The sequence below is a fragment of the Glycine soja genome, chromosome 13 (genome assembly GCF_004193775.1).
Source record: "Glycine soja cultivar W05 chromosome 13, ASM419377v2, whole genome shotgun sequence".
Taxonomy (NCBI): domain Eukaryota; kingdom Viridiplantae; phylum Streptophyta; class Magnoliopsida; order Fabales; family Fabaceae; genus Glycine; species Glycine soja.
Window position 1 is genome coordinate 16,971,766 of NC_041014.1, and position 14,617 is coordinate 16,986,382.

Consider the following 14,617-nt stretch of genomic DNA (forward strand, 5'->3'; position numbering starts at 1 on the left):
AATTATTTAAATTATTTACCATATTATATAATTTAATAAAAAATATAATTTTTTTATTATAATAAAAAAAAATTAAACTGAAAAAAATAAAATTTCTAACTCTCTCCATGGAAAAAAATTTCGTGAAAAATTGATTAAAAACATTTTCACAAAATATCTTTTCTAGTAAATTTTATTTTTAAAAAATACCTATCAAACATCAAAAACTAAGATGAGTCTTGATTTGAGTATTTATTTTCTGTTTTTTATTTTTTATTTTCATTTTTTGAAAATAATTTTTATTTTTAAATTTTCAAGATTTAAAAAATATTTATCAACAAAAAAAATACTCTAAAGTGTTATCATATTTTCACTTATTTAGAAAAATTAAAAACATTTGTTGTTTTTAATTTTGAGTCTATTTTTTAAAATATTTTTCGATAAAATATTTTTTTAAAATTTGAAACAAAAATATTTTTACTCTTATATTCTATTTTTTTAAAAAAATAAAAACAGAAGCAAATCAAACAAAACACCACCTAAATTTTTTAACCTATGATTCTAAAAAAACAAAAAATCTTTCTCCTATCAAACGTCCTCTTTAGCAAATTGCTCGATGAAATACGATTCAAACAAATAAGTGCCTTCATATGTATCTATCACTAGATAGGGTAGTTGTCAAACTCAAACATGTTAAATTGATATTGGTAAATGAGTAATAGCGTAAACATCATCCAACGTTCGGAGTAGGACATGTGATATCATGTGCAATGTCCAACAGCCTCAATCAGAATGGTCGACATGTCTTTGCGGTCAGATTTAGGGATGACAGTAAAATCGAGACAAATTGACAAAAGCGGTTCCTTTTAGAAATTTATTTTTAAAATGGGTCTGTTTTGAAAAAAAAATTAGGAGAAGGTGACTTTTTGGAGGCATTTTACTAGTCATGTTGGCGAGTTGGACTGGTACCAGATAATAGAAAATGCTCCATTGAAATTGGCGAGATATGGATCACGTGACGTATTATTCCATTCGTAATGACAAAATACTATTTTATATAGAAATTTTTTTAAACTTAAAATAGGTATAATTTTTTATAAAAATATTCGTTTAAGATCTATAATATATCAAAATACTCAAAATTGAGTGATGAATTCTCTGCCACCAATCACATAATTGGTGAAATGCCTCCAAAAAGTAACTCTCTCCAGAAAAAGTTTCAAAATAAACCATTTTACAAATAAGTTTATTAAAGGAACTCGCTAGAGTCAATTTGCCTAAAATCGACCCATGTCCGTTTTGCTTATATCATATTTTTTCCAACTAGATCTGAGTGCTGGAGTTATTAATTACTGCAACTTTAAATTAAATAAAACAAGAATGCATGCTGGACCTCTTTATTAATGCACTCTTTCCATTATTTCGGAAGGAGATTTCGTTATTTAATTACACACTACTAGTACAGTACTGTATATATTAATAGAAACACTATAAATATGATACGTCTTTACACTTACAAAATGGTTGAATATGATAAGCTTATTAGTTATCGAATAATAAATGTTTGACATATTTGTACACACGCGCAATTGCAATTATTATTGAATATCAAATTATCAATAGTAAGTACTAAGTACTAAGTACAACGAAATTCAATAAAATTTGATCGATTCTTTTCCGTTCTCCCACCAAGGAAAATCACCACCATCCAAATCTTAGATTGTTACTAATTATACAAGTCTAATTATCAAATTAATAGAGCAATATCATCCTAAGCAAGAACCTGGGAAAAAAACGTTCTATTTTTCTTTATAAAATTTAAAGTGTTTTGTTAATATATATATTTAAAATATCAAATTATGTTTAGCACCATTAAACAAAACGTGCTTGATCAATTCATTTTAATGTGTTTATAGCTAGCACATGAGGAAAACAGATACGACTAGATTATAATTGTTTTACAAACCGAATCAATGACCAATATATCTCTTTCTTTCTTCCTAATTAATCCGAATTCTAATATGCCTCGTTGCCAACATTGATTGGCATGTCAACAAGGTTACCATAGGATTCCCATGGTTATATGAAAAAATATTTATTCTTAACAGTGTGCTGCATCTATATTCAATAACATAACACATGTCCATAAAATTAAGGTTTTTCTTTCTTTATTTTATTTTCAGTAAGTCCTTAATTATTCAAAGACCCATTGCCAACCTAGCATTAGCAAGACCATTCCATGATGGGACAGGACAACCGCATTACCAAATCCTGACTTTTTATTGTTTGGGCCATTGTCCCCTCTGGGGTATGTAGTCATGATGTTAATATTTTTTTAAAAGAATTATTATTATTATCCACATGCTTGAGCAAACAAATATTCGTCTAATTCAACGCTATTTAATTTTACAATAATTTATTTATTCTAAGAAAATAAGTTTTTAGAAGTATGAGAAAATGCGTACCACTTTTGTTCCACCATGCATTAAGGGAGGTGCATGCCCTTCAACTATCATAATGAAAATAAGTACATGTTTAAATATCCGCTACATTTCTTTTAAAATTATCATAAGATAAAAAAGATATAAAGAATTTAAAAAAAAACTTCAATACCCAAAAATACATTCAAAGCGTTTATTAAAATATAAACTTAGACTGCTGGTTAAGGCAGTACTACACATTTACACACACTCACACACACACACACATATTCATTTTTAGGGTAGCATGCATGTAAGTATGTAACTCGATCATGTTCAAAACATTTGTTTGTTTTTAGTGCTTGTAATTTTAAAATGTTCATTTTTTATTTTAAACTTATTTAAATCATTTTACACCTTTTTATAAAGTACTATCTAAAACATTTAATAATTAAAAGTGATGTATTCTAAACTTAGAGAGAGAAAAAATCTTAAAATAGAAAGACTGAACAGAAACTAAAAGATAAATTTTTAAAATTATACAAGCACCAAAAATATTTTTACCCAAATTTCCAAGTTTTCACCAGCTCAACTCTTGCTGTAGGTCTGATGTTCTCATGTACATCAGTACATGTACAACGGGTCCATTATCCAAAGCAAAGTTTGTTGACATGACAAAAAAGAGGGTGACCCCAATTATTTGATAAGTCAATCTTAGGGGACGTGCATGTTGTTGAGCACAAATTGGTATTCATCAAAGTCAATCTCCAACCATAATTTATCTTTTTTTTAACACTTATAAGTGGTTTCTTACATATTATTAATTTTTTTACAATTTAAATAACTCTTTTTTTAACATATCAGCTTTCAAAAAATTGCTAAATGAGTCTTACAGATACAAAATCATTACATTTTATTCAATTATTTTTGTTAGTTGTTTCTTTAATTAATATTACTGTTAATAATTTGACAAAAAAAAGTATAAAAGATAAGAAGTGAGCTCAAATAAACACTTGCTGCTCGAAGAATGCTTAAATTAATACACACAAATTCGAATGTAAAAGTCTTATTTATCATCATGGTTTGATAAGCAAAAATAATACAAGCACTTTAGTTGGAGGTGTCTTAGTGTTATTTTTACTCCATGTTTTCATATACTACTCCATGTTTTTTTAACGCACTGATACAAATGAAATAAATTATAAAATAAATATAAAATTTGTTAGTTTATCAGGAATTAAAAAATATCAATAATTAAAAATAAAATTATTCTTTTATTAAAAATTAATAAAATAAATTATCATAAAAATAAACATATAATTTAAATATTTATTAAGGATAAAAATATATTTTAAGTTTAATTTTATACCTTTGAATTAAGGTGATAACTAATAATTAATGTGACTAGCAATTTAGCCTAAAATTGAAACTTTTGACTGCAAAGAGAAATGACGTCAACACTTCTATAAGTGCTGTTGCACTCTCTTTTATGACAAAAAATGGTGTATTCTCCACGTATTAAAGCAATCATTTTTTTAGTTGACTAAGGTTATGTGTGTGTAATAATTAAAAACGTACTTTTGAAAATTGCAATGCACATTTTAGGGGTGTTTTCGTGTAAAGATTTAGACGAATTCAAATTAACTTAAATTAATTTAAATAATTTGAGTTGAGTTTTTTTTTATTGAAGTTAAATTTGACCTAACTCATTTAAATTGTTAAGTTCTAAGTTGTGTAACAAGTTTTAATATTTAAACTGATTAATTTGTTAATTTGTATTAAATTATTATTATTATTATTATTAAATTTATAAAAATCAATTATTATTATTATTAGACTTAGTAATCAAGAGTAACACAATCTCTTCTTTTCTCATTTCTCATGATTTCACTTAGTCAATCTTAAGAATTTAGAATTTTAACTCCCAAGGGCAGTAGAACATCTATTTTACTTTTAAATTTATTTCAAAATTATTTTAAATTTAATTAAAGTTTCAACTACACTACTCATTTGACTATTTGATAATATTAGAATTTTTAAACTATCTTGTAATAGTTTTAGTTTTTGGGTTTTAAAACTTTGTAAGTGTGCGGTTCTTGAATTTATTTATTATCTCATAAAAAATATTATTTTAAAAAATAATTGATAAATTTAAATGGTCTGGCCCTTAAATCTAAGAGTTGAGTTGAGTTTTAATTTTTTTTTTCTTAAAAAACTGATCAAACTAACTCATTTAAATTTAATTAAATTGAGTTATAGGTTTCACCAAACCCAATCCGTATACATTCGTAACCCACTTTCAATTTCTAAACACAACATGAAAGGGAAAACAGGGCTCGTCCTAGGAGCTGTTTTCCGATGCGATTGTCGAGGCCCCATGACTAAAGGGGGCCAAAAAAAAATTAGATAGCTGAGGAGGGAACAAAATTCAGTTCTTTTTAGAGACAACTATATCTTGTCGGCTTTTCTTACATTCCTTTAATTATTAAATTTTAACTTTTTCAAGCATTAAAATTAATAAAATTTCAATTTCTAAAAAAATTAAATATTTATTTATATGTAATATTTTATATTTATATATATATATATTTATGAGTAGAGAAAATATTTTAAATATAATAAAATATGAGTTTAATTATCATATATTGACATTATAACCGTCTTTTAATTATAAATCACTTATGATATGATTTTTAAGATATTTATTATAAAAGTTAACAAATTTATCATTCATAATAAGATTTGATTCAATGATAATATAAAATTATTTTATAGTATTAAACATAGTCTATTTTCTCATAAAATATATTATTTTTAGTGAAATTATATCTATTTTTATATGAAATGTATTTTTATCATACTTATACAAAGAGAACTCCTGTCTATTGTTTCTCTGTGAGCCCATGAAAGATCCATAAAATATATTATTGCATTCAAACACTTTTATTTCGGAATAAAATTCTTTCTAAGCAAGTTGGTCTGCATTTTTTTACCCCATCAAGAGCATATCAATGTGAAAAGAATGATATTTGTTTTAAAATTTTTAAATGAACTTTTGACTAATGCTTTATGAGAAGACGACAGCCAATTTCAAATAATTTTATTTATTTCACTGTTATTTTCTGTTGCTGTCTGATTTCTTTCTTAGTGTTAATTATTTAATTACTTTCTCGTGCAAGTATTGATGATTATTCTTGTTATAGTAATCCAGATAAATCAAACAAGGAACATGTGCTTGCCAATGAATTATAGGGTATCATGTATTAAAAAAAAAAAAGTGCACGGTACCAACATGCTCTACATATATATGATATAGTATAAGCCTTTGCCATTTAAAATTGTCTCTCGTACACTATTTTCATTATTTCAACAATGCATTAGAACATGTTAATTTATGATACTTCTGGTTTTCAAAGGGAATGTATAAAAATGTTCTAGAGAAAAAAACGAGGTAATATTTATGTTGTTGGAGTTTCTAACCGGAAATTTAAGGTATTTATCTATTATTTTTTGGTTTAAATAAACATTTAGTTCTTATATGTGACACTCATTTATGAATCAGTCCCAAAAAGAGAAATTGAAATGATAGTCTCTATATAACCACAACCTTGTTAATACATTGGTCTCTTAATAAAGGTGGATAAAGAGTAAAGACTAAAATTTTGTCTTTCTGTTTCGAATAAAATTTCTTCCAATAAAAATATATGTAGTCTATATTAAAAATAAACTAAAATTAAACTTATGTTATTTATTTTTTTATACAGAGACGGATTCTTAGATGAGTGTTACTTATAAGAATTAAATGATTATTTATCTATTTATGTTAATTGTTGGAATTTTTAAATGTTAGTTATTCTTGGGAAGTTCAGTTTTCAATTTTTTTTTTATATTCTTTATAAAGTATTTGGTGTTCTCCCTTGGCCATCCAATAACTAGTCGATAAGTTAAGCAATGTGTGATTGAGGTGATGTTTCCTTGAAACATCATTATTTGGGATCTGATGCTATAATCTACTATTTTAGTGGAACATTACATATACAATATTGATTCTTCATCACCATAGTCTATACACTATAGCATAGATTTTTTTCTTCTATAATGATTCATGAATAAGACATAAACGCGGGTTTGTTCGGAATAAAAACATGAAGAGAACATGAGATGTAAAAAGAAGAAACAGAGACCAATGGGAAGAGCTTTCTGACTTTCTCCCTCAAGTAACACAGGAGTAATAACTACTACAACTTGAAAGACGTCCACATTGCAATGTGCATGTGTTTTTCTTTCTTTTAGGTTCTCGCTTCTAAACATTTTTTTTTTAAGTGTATCCTCTCTTAAGACACAATTTGATATTAAAGGTTAATAATTATTTCTAAGAAATGTTAAAAAATATTCAAGTTTTATATTGACTGTGTCACACTTTGAAATATAACTTATATAATATATTAATTTTCATATTAAAACCAATTAACATAAAATAAAATTATTCAATAGATATATAAGTTTACATTATTTTGTGGTGAGAAGCACTCACCATTTGTTCAGCACCACGTTATCTTTTATGTTAACTTTAACTATCGGTTTAAGGATTTAATATTGATTTATTAGTGTTTGATGATATACGGACCCCGAGGGTATGTGAACCTAATAATCACCTTTCTCTTTCCCTAAGGTCATAAAAGAGAATCGCAACTCTCAACTCCTTCCCTGATGATCCCCTTTCCCTCAATGTCATCGTCGTTGTTTTTTTACTTTTCTTCTTTATGTTTCAATTGTAGCTTTTTGATTTTAGATCTTACCTTTATTTTTGAAATCTGAGTTTCTCAAATATGATTGCAGGCTTGGTAATCGTCGCTGGAATGTAATTGTCGGAGAAGTTCAGGTCCCCAAAGTGGTGTGTGCAAAACTCGCTGGAGAAGAGGAAAGAAAAGGTGTTGGTGGTGGGGAGAAAAAATAAAATGAAAGTCCACCGTCGGATATCACCTTCGACGGCGGTGACTAGTGGTCGAAAAATTTACCAGTGAGACTTTTCAGGATCAGGTGTGGCATGACCCACAATAACTAGATTGATGTAGTGGTTAAAAATAATAATCCATGATAGACCTCTTAATAAGGTGGTCCATGCTAGACATCATTACTATATATTAAATTTGATTTCAATTGTTAATTTTTGAAACAGCCATACTGTGTATAGGTTGGTTATTTGTATATTTGTATTAGTTTGAAGGTTCGTTTATTGAGAGTTAATTTCTTTTATATATTTCTTGACATTGATTCTGGTATTTTGATAAAGTAATGTTTGAGTTTTGAGTGTGTGTCACCATGAATGAATTGAGATGTTAGTAAACATTGATTCTGAAATTTTTAGTAATGTTGTTGGGTAGTTGTGAATTTGATTATTATAATTAGTTACTATGTATGAAGCATTGATGTTTCCTTTTGGCACTTTTGTTGAGGTGTTTTGACTGGTTCATGTGTAGAAATAGTTGTTTGAATTTGATGAAATGCATATTATAGCATGACTAGTAGTGTAGTTTTGTAGTTTGATTTGGTTTGTTATGATATTATGTATTGTTAATGGTTGTGGTTTCTAATAATTTTGGACTAGTGTTGTTTGTATTTGGAATTGTTGTGGTTTGTGTATGTTCACTGATTGAATTGCCGTAGTGGTCTTAGAGGAAGAATTCATTGATGTGGTTGGTATGGTTTAGATAATGTGAATGATGATGAGGTATTGATGTGGTAATTAAAATGGATTTGTATTTTGCAGATGCAAGTTGGTAATGGCTCCAACTAAAATGGCCATCCATTTTGGTAGAGCCTTTGGTGTCGCAACAGATAAGTTCCGGTGATACATATCAAATTGGTAATGACCCCAAACATGGTCGTGTAGGAAATTTGGTTGTTGGTTAAAAGGTGATGAAATGTTCCGATTATATGTGAATCATGGAGTATGAATTGTTAGAGAATCTAACCACTTTATTTAGTAGGTATGTGAGTGTATTTAAATGGGAACTCTCTTGACATGTATCACATTTTATCCCAATGTATTTTTATTTTAATTAATTTTACATAGCAGGTGGACTGGTGGAGCTAAGCTATAGTCACAGACTCAGGCCCCACCCACGCATAGGACTATAGGAGACATGGGCAAAATAGGGCTGTTACTTCCTGCACCTTAAAGTTACTTTGTTTGGGGTCTGTTGTATATGTGAACATTTCACAACAAGGTGTTGAACATAAATGTTTTTTTAAAAATAAAAATAAAAATATAGAAGGAATGTATTTTACCGAAATATGGAGGTATATACATCAATTTGGCATTTTAATATGAGTTTGCATTATTTCGACCTTCTTTTTTGTGTATCGTTGTATTTGTCTATTGGTTCAATTAATTTAATTTTGAAAGTATAATCAGTTGTTAGACATATGATATGAGCAGTATTTTGAAATAGTTGACATTGAAAAAATATATATGAATAAAGACAAATAATATGAATATATTATATATATTTTGTCATTTTGTTTTGAAACTAAAACAAACCACTTATCATAAGCTAATGACCTAAAAATGAATTAGGAACACTGTAGATGCTTACGTTATTTTTTATCATGTTAGCGTATATATATTAAATATTGAATAATAATAGTAACTTTTTTATAAGTCTAAATTATATATATATATATATACATATTTTGACGGATCCATAAATTTTATAAGGGAGTTGGGAATTATTTTTTTTTCATTATAATTGTTTAAGTTTTAATAAATAATAATTGTTAAAAAATTAATTTTGTTACACATAAAATTAAAACTAATTGGAACTAATTTTTTGTTTAGTATTTGTGAGTATACATTACAAAGAAAATTCTCTAATTTTTATATTGTGTTCATAACTTTTTTCTTTGTTACATACATATATGTAAAATTAAATGTATTTAGTTATAAATAATAACTATTTTAAATTAAGTTAATTAATTTTAATTATTGTTGCGTAATTAACTGGTTTTCAGTTAATACAACAAGTCCAAAGTGAATTTTGTGAAGCCTCAGACCAATAAAGTAAAAAACATTACTAAAGAAGTCACGAAAAAATGAGAATTACATACGCCCAATCGGTCTAGTCACAAGACAAGAAAGGATTGTTTAGCACATGGCCTTTATGCACAGGTGAGGCCATGACTGTAGCTTAACTCCATGTGGAATTTATCAATAATTTAAATAAGAACAAATTGGGATATCGTGTTGTACATGTGAAGAGAGTCCTTGAATTTTGAACGCATAACATGATACATCACAATTAAGTTGATTTGTTGCCCTAGCGTGTATATAATTTAAATTGAAATGAGGTGTTTGAAGGATAACAAGTTATAAGGTTTCTTGATGCTGAAATCATGAGCAACCATGAAAGCATGTTATCAATCTAAAATTGTAATCAGAATTAAGGAATAAACATATATTAAGATATTTAACATGCCATATGTCGTTTAACGGACACTGCAATGTCGTCTTCATGACTAGGTTTGATAAGGTGCAGGACATCACCCTCTACCAACTTGAATGTTTTACAAAACTAGTACCACCCAATCCCAAACATACCATTCCCACGATACCAAAAGATTTTCCAGCATTTAACGCTACCAAAAGTCTTGTATGTTGTCGCCAAAAAATACAATTTTCTTCCCCTTGGTTTTGTCTATTAAGATGTTGGCAGAGAAAAAATTCCCATGTTTGTCTTCAATGATAACAGTTACACCTAGAGTTTTTCCCTATTTCTTATAGAAGAACCGTGGAATCTTTACCGTTATCTGGTAAAATAATTTGAACAGGTATGCTAATGTTTTGGAAAAATCGGGTTGTATAGAAAAAAAAAAAAAAAGAGATTGGAATGTGTATTGATGTCAAAGCTGAAAACTTACATCGTTGCTTCCAATGATGACAGCAAAGTTGGCTTTAACACGATTCTCTGCAATTTTTGATTGCCATTGTTATCTCTGCAAGAAGGCTTGTATCTGTTGTGGAGTCGGATAAGAAGAACAAGTGATAGTAGAGAGTGTTTCGATCGGTTGGTGGTAAGTAGGGCAAGGTGACTTGTTTCTCCATTTCCCGGGTAATTACAAAAGTTATTTAATGAGTTGACATGATATTAGGGCATATTTTGTACACATCTGCACTTGCATAGGTGTGATTTGAGGGATTTGACCATCATAGCATTATAGTATCTAGTAAAACAACCTTTTTCTGACTTTGAAAAGCAGACCTTCGACGTGGGAAACCAAAATACTACAATAGAGGTTTCGTGTCTGAACATGAATTCAGCCTTTTGTAAAAGTTAACTTTTATGTTGTTATATAAATCAATAGCCATCCTAGAGACCAGCCTGTACTGTGCTGTGGTAATTCCAAAAGTCCCACTTTTAAAAACAAGGAATATAAATTATGTTCGTTGGATTATAGTTAGCAATTTGAACCGAAGATGCCTTTTTTGTCTACAGTTGTCCTATTATAGTTAGCAATTTTTAGGTTTTTTACTATAGTTGGTGTAGTGTTTTAAAAGGTTAGTGTTGTGCATTAGGATTTTTTTTATAGGATAAACGCATGTATTACATTGATTTATTTTTTATTATAGTCTCATAACGGAGATTTGCGTTTAATGAATGATTATGGGTTTCATTTGTGATTGGTAATTAATACTACCTACGGTGTCATGTTTAAGAAAAATATTTAAGCACATTTAAAAGTAGTTTAGAACTTTATCAGTTGGCCAAATTTAATTAGTCTAACTCATTTAAAAATTTATCAAGTTGTTCCTTAAGGATTTTGTTTATAGACCGGGGGGAGTGCAACATGTATAAATAACTATTTAAATAATTATTAGGAAAAAAATTGTTCAATTTATCACAACTATGCTATGGACTTGATTATTTATAATTATTTATAAAAATTATAGTGTATAAAGATAAATGCTCTTGTGACAGTTTTTTATAATTGTTATGGACTTGATTATTTATCACCACTATGCTATGGACTTGATTATTCATAATTTATCACCAACTATGCTATGGACTTGGTTATAATTGTATTACAATAAAAAATTTAGTGGATCCCATATGTTATTGTCAATTGCAGAAAAGCACATCCCCCAATTTGCTATTACTAGAAAAAAAATTAAGGTTCGGGGGAAAAGTGTACAATAATATGACTATCTAACAATCCCTGACTAAGAAGAGAGAGTGGTGGGCATGACAAATCTAGAAATTTCAATAAATAACATAAACACGTAACGAAAGAAGACTTTCACAGGAGTCTCTTCTCTTTAAAGTGAGGGAGCACATAAACAAGACTTTCACACGAGTCTCTTCTCTTCTCTACGAAGGCTCTCCTTTCATTTGGTTCCTTAATTTAAGAATGTTATGTGTTAATTTTTTGAAGTAGGATTTAAATCTCACAAGTTATCCTTGCAATTGCAATTCTTATCTGGCATACACTTGAATCATGTTATCAATTTTAGTAAATAATAATTCTTTATTTTATTATCATAAATTATATTAAATTATTATATTGTTAATTTGACAAGTGGTTGGTTAAATATAAATTTTTTTTAACATGATACAAATTATGATAATGAGAAACAAGTTTTTTATAATTTTAATGTAAATTATTGTTGATTATAAGATTATTGTGAATTGGATAAACATTAACAAATCTCATTTATTAATTTTCATATATAGATGATGTACATGTAGATGTCATCATTGCACTAACTCAATTGCACTAACTCAATTGAGAAATCTTAATGGAACCTTAATTTTTCAAGAAATAAGTTCTCAAAGCTAATATAATAGTTTTCGTTGACGTAAGATTATCATAGTAATTGATAATTTATTCTTTATATTTTAATTTCAAACACGTCTTAGGATACCACTTCAATAAATATTAGATATGATTAAATACTTGTAGAATTAATGATATAATTAAGACCTAGATCATGACAATTGAATGAAATAAGTAAAAAATTTGTTAAGTCATTCTTTCAATATACTTTAGCGTTAATGTTGAGTTGTATACATAGTGGAAGGAAATATTATATTATTCTTCTCTTAATTGTTGAAGATAAAATATGTTAGTTCATGTTATTCGGACCCTAAAGAGTGTTGGCATATGCTTACCTTGATTACTTAATTAATTATGATTAATTTATTATCAGTTTAGTACGAAACATACAAGATCACACACATACAAAGTGTTTTAATTTTTACAAAAGAAAATAATTTGTCTAATAATTAAATTAGATGATTTAGTTTAATCAAATTTATACTTGTAGAATATCATTTTTTTATATGTGGAAGTTGTCCACAAAATAAAAATAATATTATATTATTACATATTAGGTCATCTCCAATAATAATTCTTGAAAGGAAATCTTAACTTCATCTTCCTAAGATCTATTATTAGAGTTAAAGATCTTCACGTGAAAATCTGATTCTTGTAAAAAAACCACCAAAATCCACATTTTTTCTTGAAAAAAATATTTTTTTTTGTCTATCGTACACAATAGTATTTTTTTTCTATTTCCATTCTGCACAATTCTTTCTTTTCTATTTCTATCGTGCACCATAGTTTTTATTTCTATTTCTTTGATATGACTACCGTAATTAGTTATGTCATTATTTGACAATTATCTTTTGTTTTATGTTAGTAATGTTTTCAAGTAAAAAGATTTTTCATAGTTTTTATTTTTAAGTAAAAAAGATAAAGAGACATTGATAGACGTACTGTATTCTCACTGTTGAAGAAGTTTTTTTTTTTTTCTTCAAGAACAAACATGAAGGTACACAATTTGAATTTTAAGTATTTATTGTTTTCATTTTAAATATCAAACCAACCACCGGGCACCTAGCTAAACTAGCAAACGACTAAACAAAGCACAAGGCACTAACCCAAAATTAGCATTAGGCATCGTTTGTTGCTTCATAAAAAGGATTGGAAGAGAAAAGTCTTCATGTTCCATGTTTATGAATTTTTGAAATTTTCATCACTTTGGTAAAAAAAACATTAAAATTCAACCCTTTGGCTGTTGTCAATAAAATTTGTGGACATATTATTTATGTTATTAGGTATTTTTCTGCATAAAAATCATATCAAAAGTCATTTTCTACATGAATTTTAGATTTTTTCGGTATGTATGCATTTTAGTCACTTTAAAAATTAATTAAAAAATAATCCCTTGCAAAAAAAAATTAAAACTTTGTGAAACAACAAATGTCATAATTAACAATTTTGCTGAACGAATTACGAAAATTTAAGTATTTTCAATACTAATGAGAGGTTTAAAATAAAAATAATTAGACCACCCACACTATTACTTAATTGGGCAACGTTTATCATATTAGCCCATTTCATCATGCACAGGATTGTATATTTTTTTTTGTCTAATTAATGTTTGGAGATGGTAATTATTCTCTGGGACATGTTATGTGCATCCAGCAAGATTAGTGATGCACCCAACAATTAGGTGAATGAGCAAAATTATCCTTATGCCAAAGTTTGAAAATAAAACTAATTTTTAAAAAAATAATTCCTTCTTCCGAAAGAAAGTTCTTTCGGTAGAACAATTTATTCTACCGGAAGAACCTTCTTCCAAAGAAGCTATCGGAAGAAGGTTCTTCCGGATGAACAAATTGTTCTATCGGAAGAACCTTCTTCCAGAAGAAGAAATTATTTTTTTTAACACAAGGGTAATTTTGTCCATTCACCTAATTGCTGGATGCACCTAGCATGTCCCTTAGTCTCTTCCGTTAAAGTCGGCCCATTTTTCGTTTACCAATGCTATGTTAGAATTTTTTTTGTTCCAAAAGACAAGTATTTTAGTAGGAGGTTGTGCTTAGGATCTACCGTTGATTGATGGTTCTCGCAAGTTACTTAGTTGGGGAAGTTTTCTCTTCAAGACGGAGACTGCAAAGTCATATGTTATTCCGGTGAATGTATTGTGGGGAAAAGAATTGCAAACAAGAGTATATTAGTAATGATGGGATGTGTAAATAGCCACTCCCTTAAGGTTTATGAGACCGGCCCATGGTTTGGTAATTATGCATCTAGTGCTTGTCTATATTTATCACCTGCGTGTATAAAGAAATTTTGGGAATTGTAATTTAATCCAAAATAAATTATAGATAGACTCTTCAAAATTTACCCTCCATCAACATCGAATTTTAATT

General features: G+C 27.9%; 1 long non-coding RNA gene across 3 annotated transcripts; it reads left to right on the forward strand.

Annotated features, from left to right (window-relative positions):
- Positions 1 to 7,022: 7,022 nt before the first annotated feature.
- LOC114381876 lies at positions 7,023 to 8,749 on the forward strand. 3 transcript variants are annotated; one of them, XR_003660111.1, is made up of 4 exons: positions 7,023 to 7,129; positions 7,239 to 7,439; positions 8,170 to 8,389; positions 8,476 to 8,749. It is a non-coding gene; the product is annotated as an uncharacterized LOC114381876 (long non-coding RNA). The 3 variants fall into 3 exon arrangements; XR_003660110.1 differs by having other exon boundaries at positions 8,479 to 8,728; XR_003660109.1 differs by having other exon boundaries at positions 8,170 to 8,749.
- Positions 8,750 to 14,617: the final 5,868 nt, after the last annotated feature.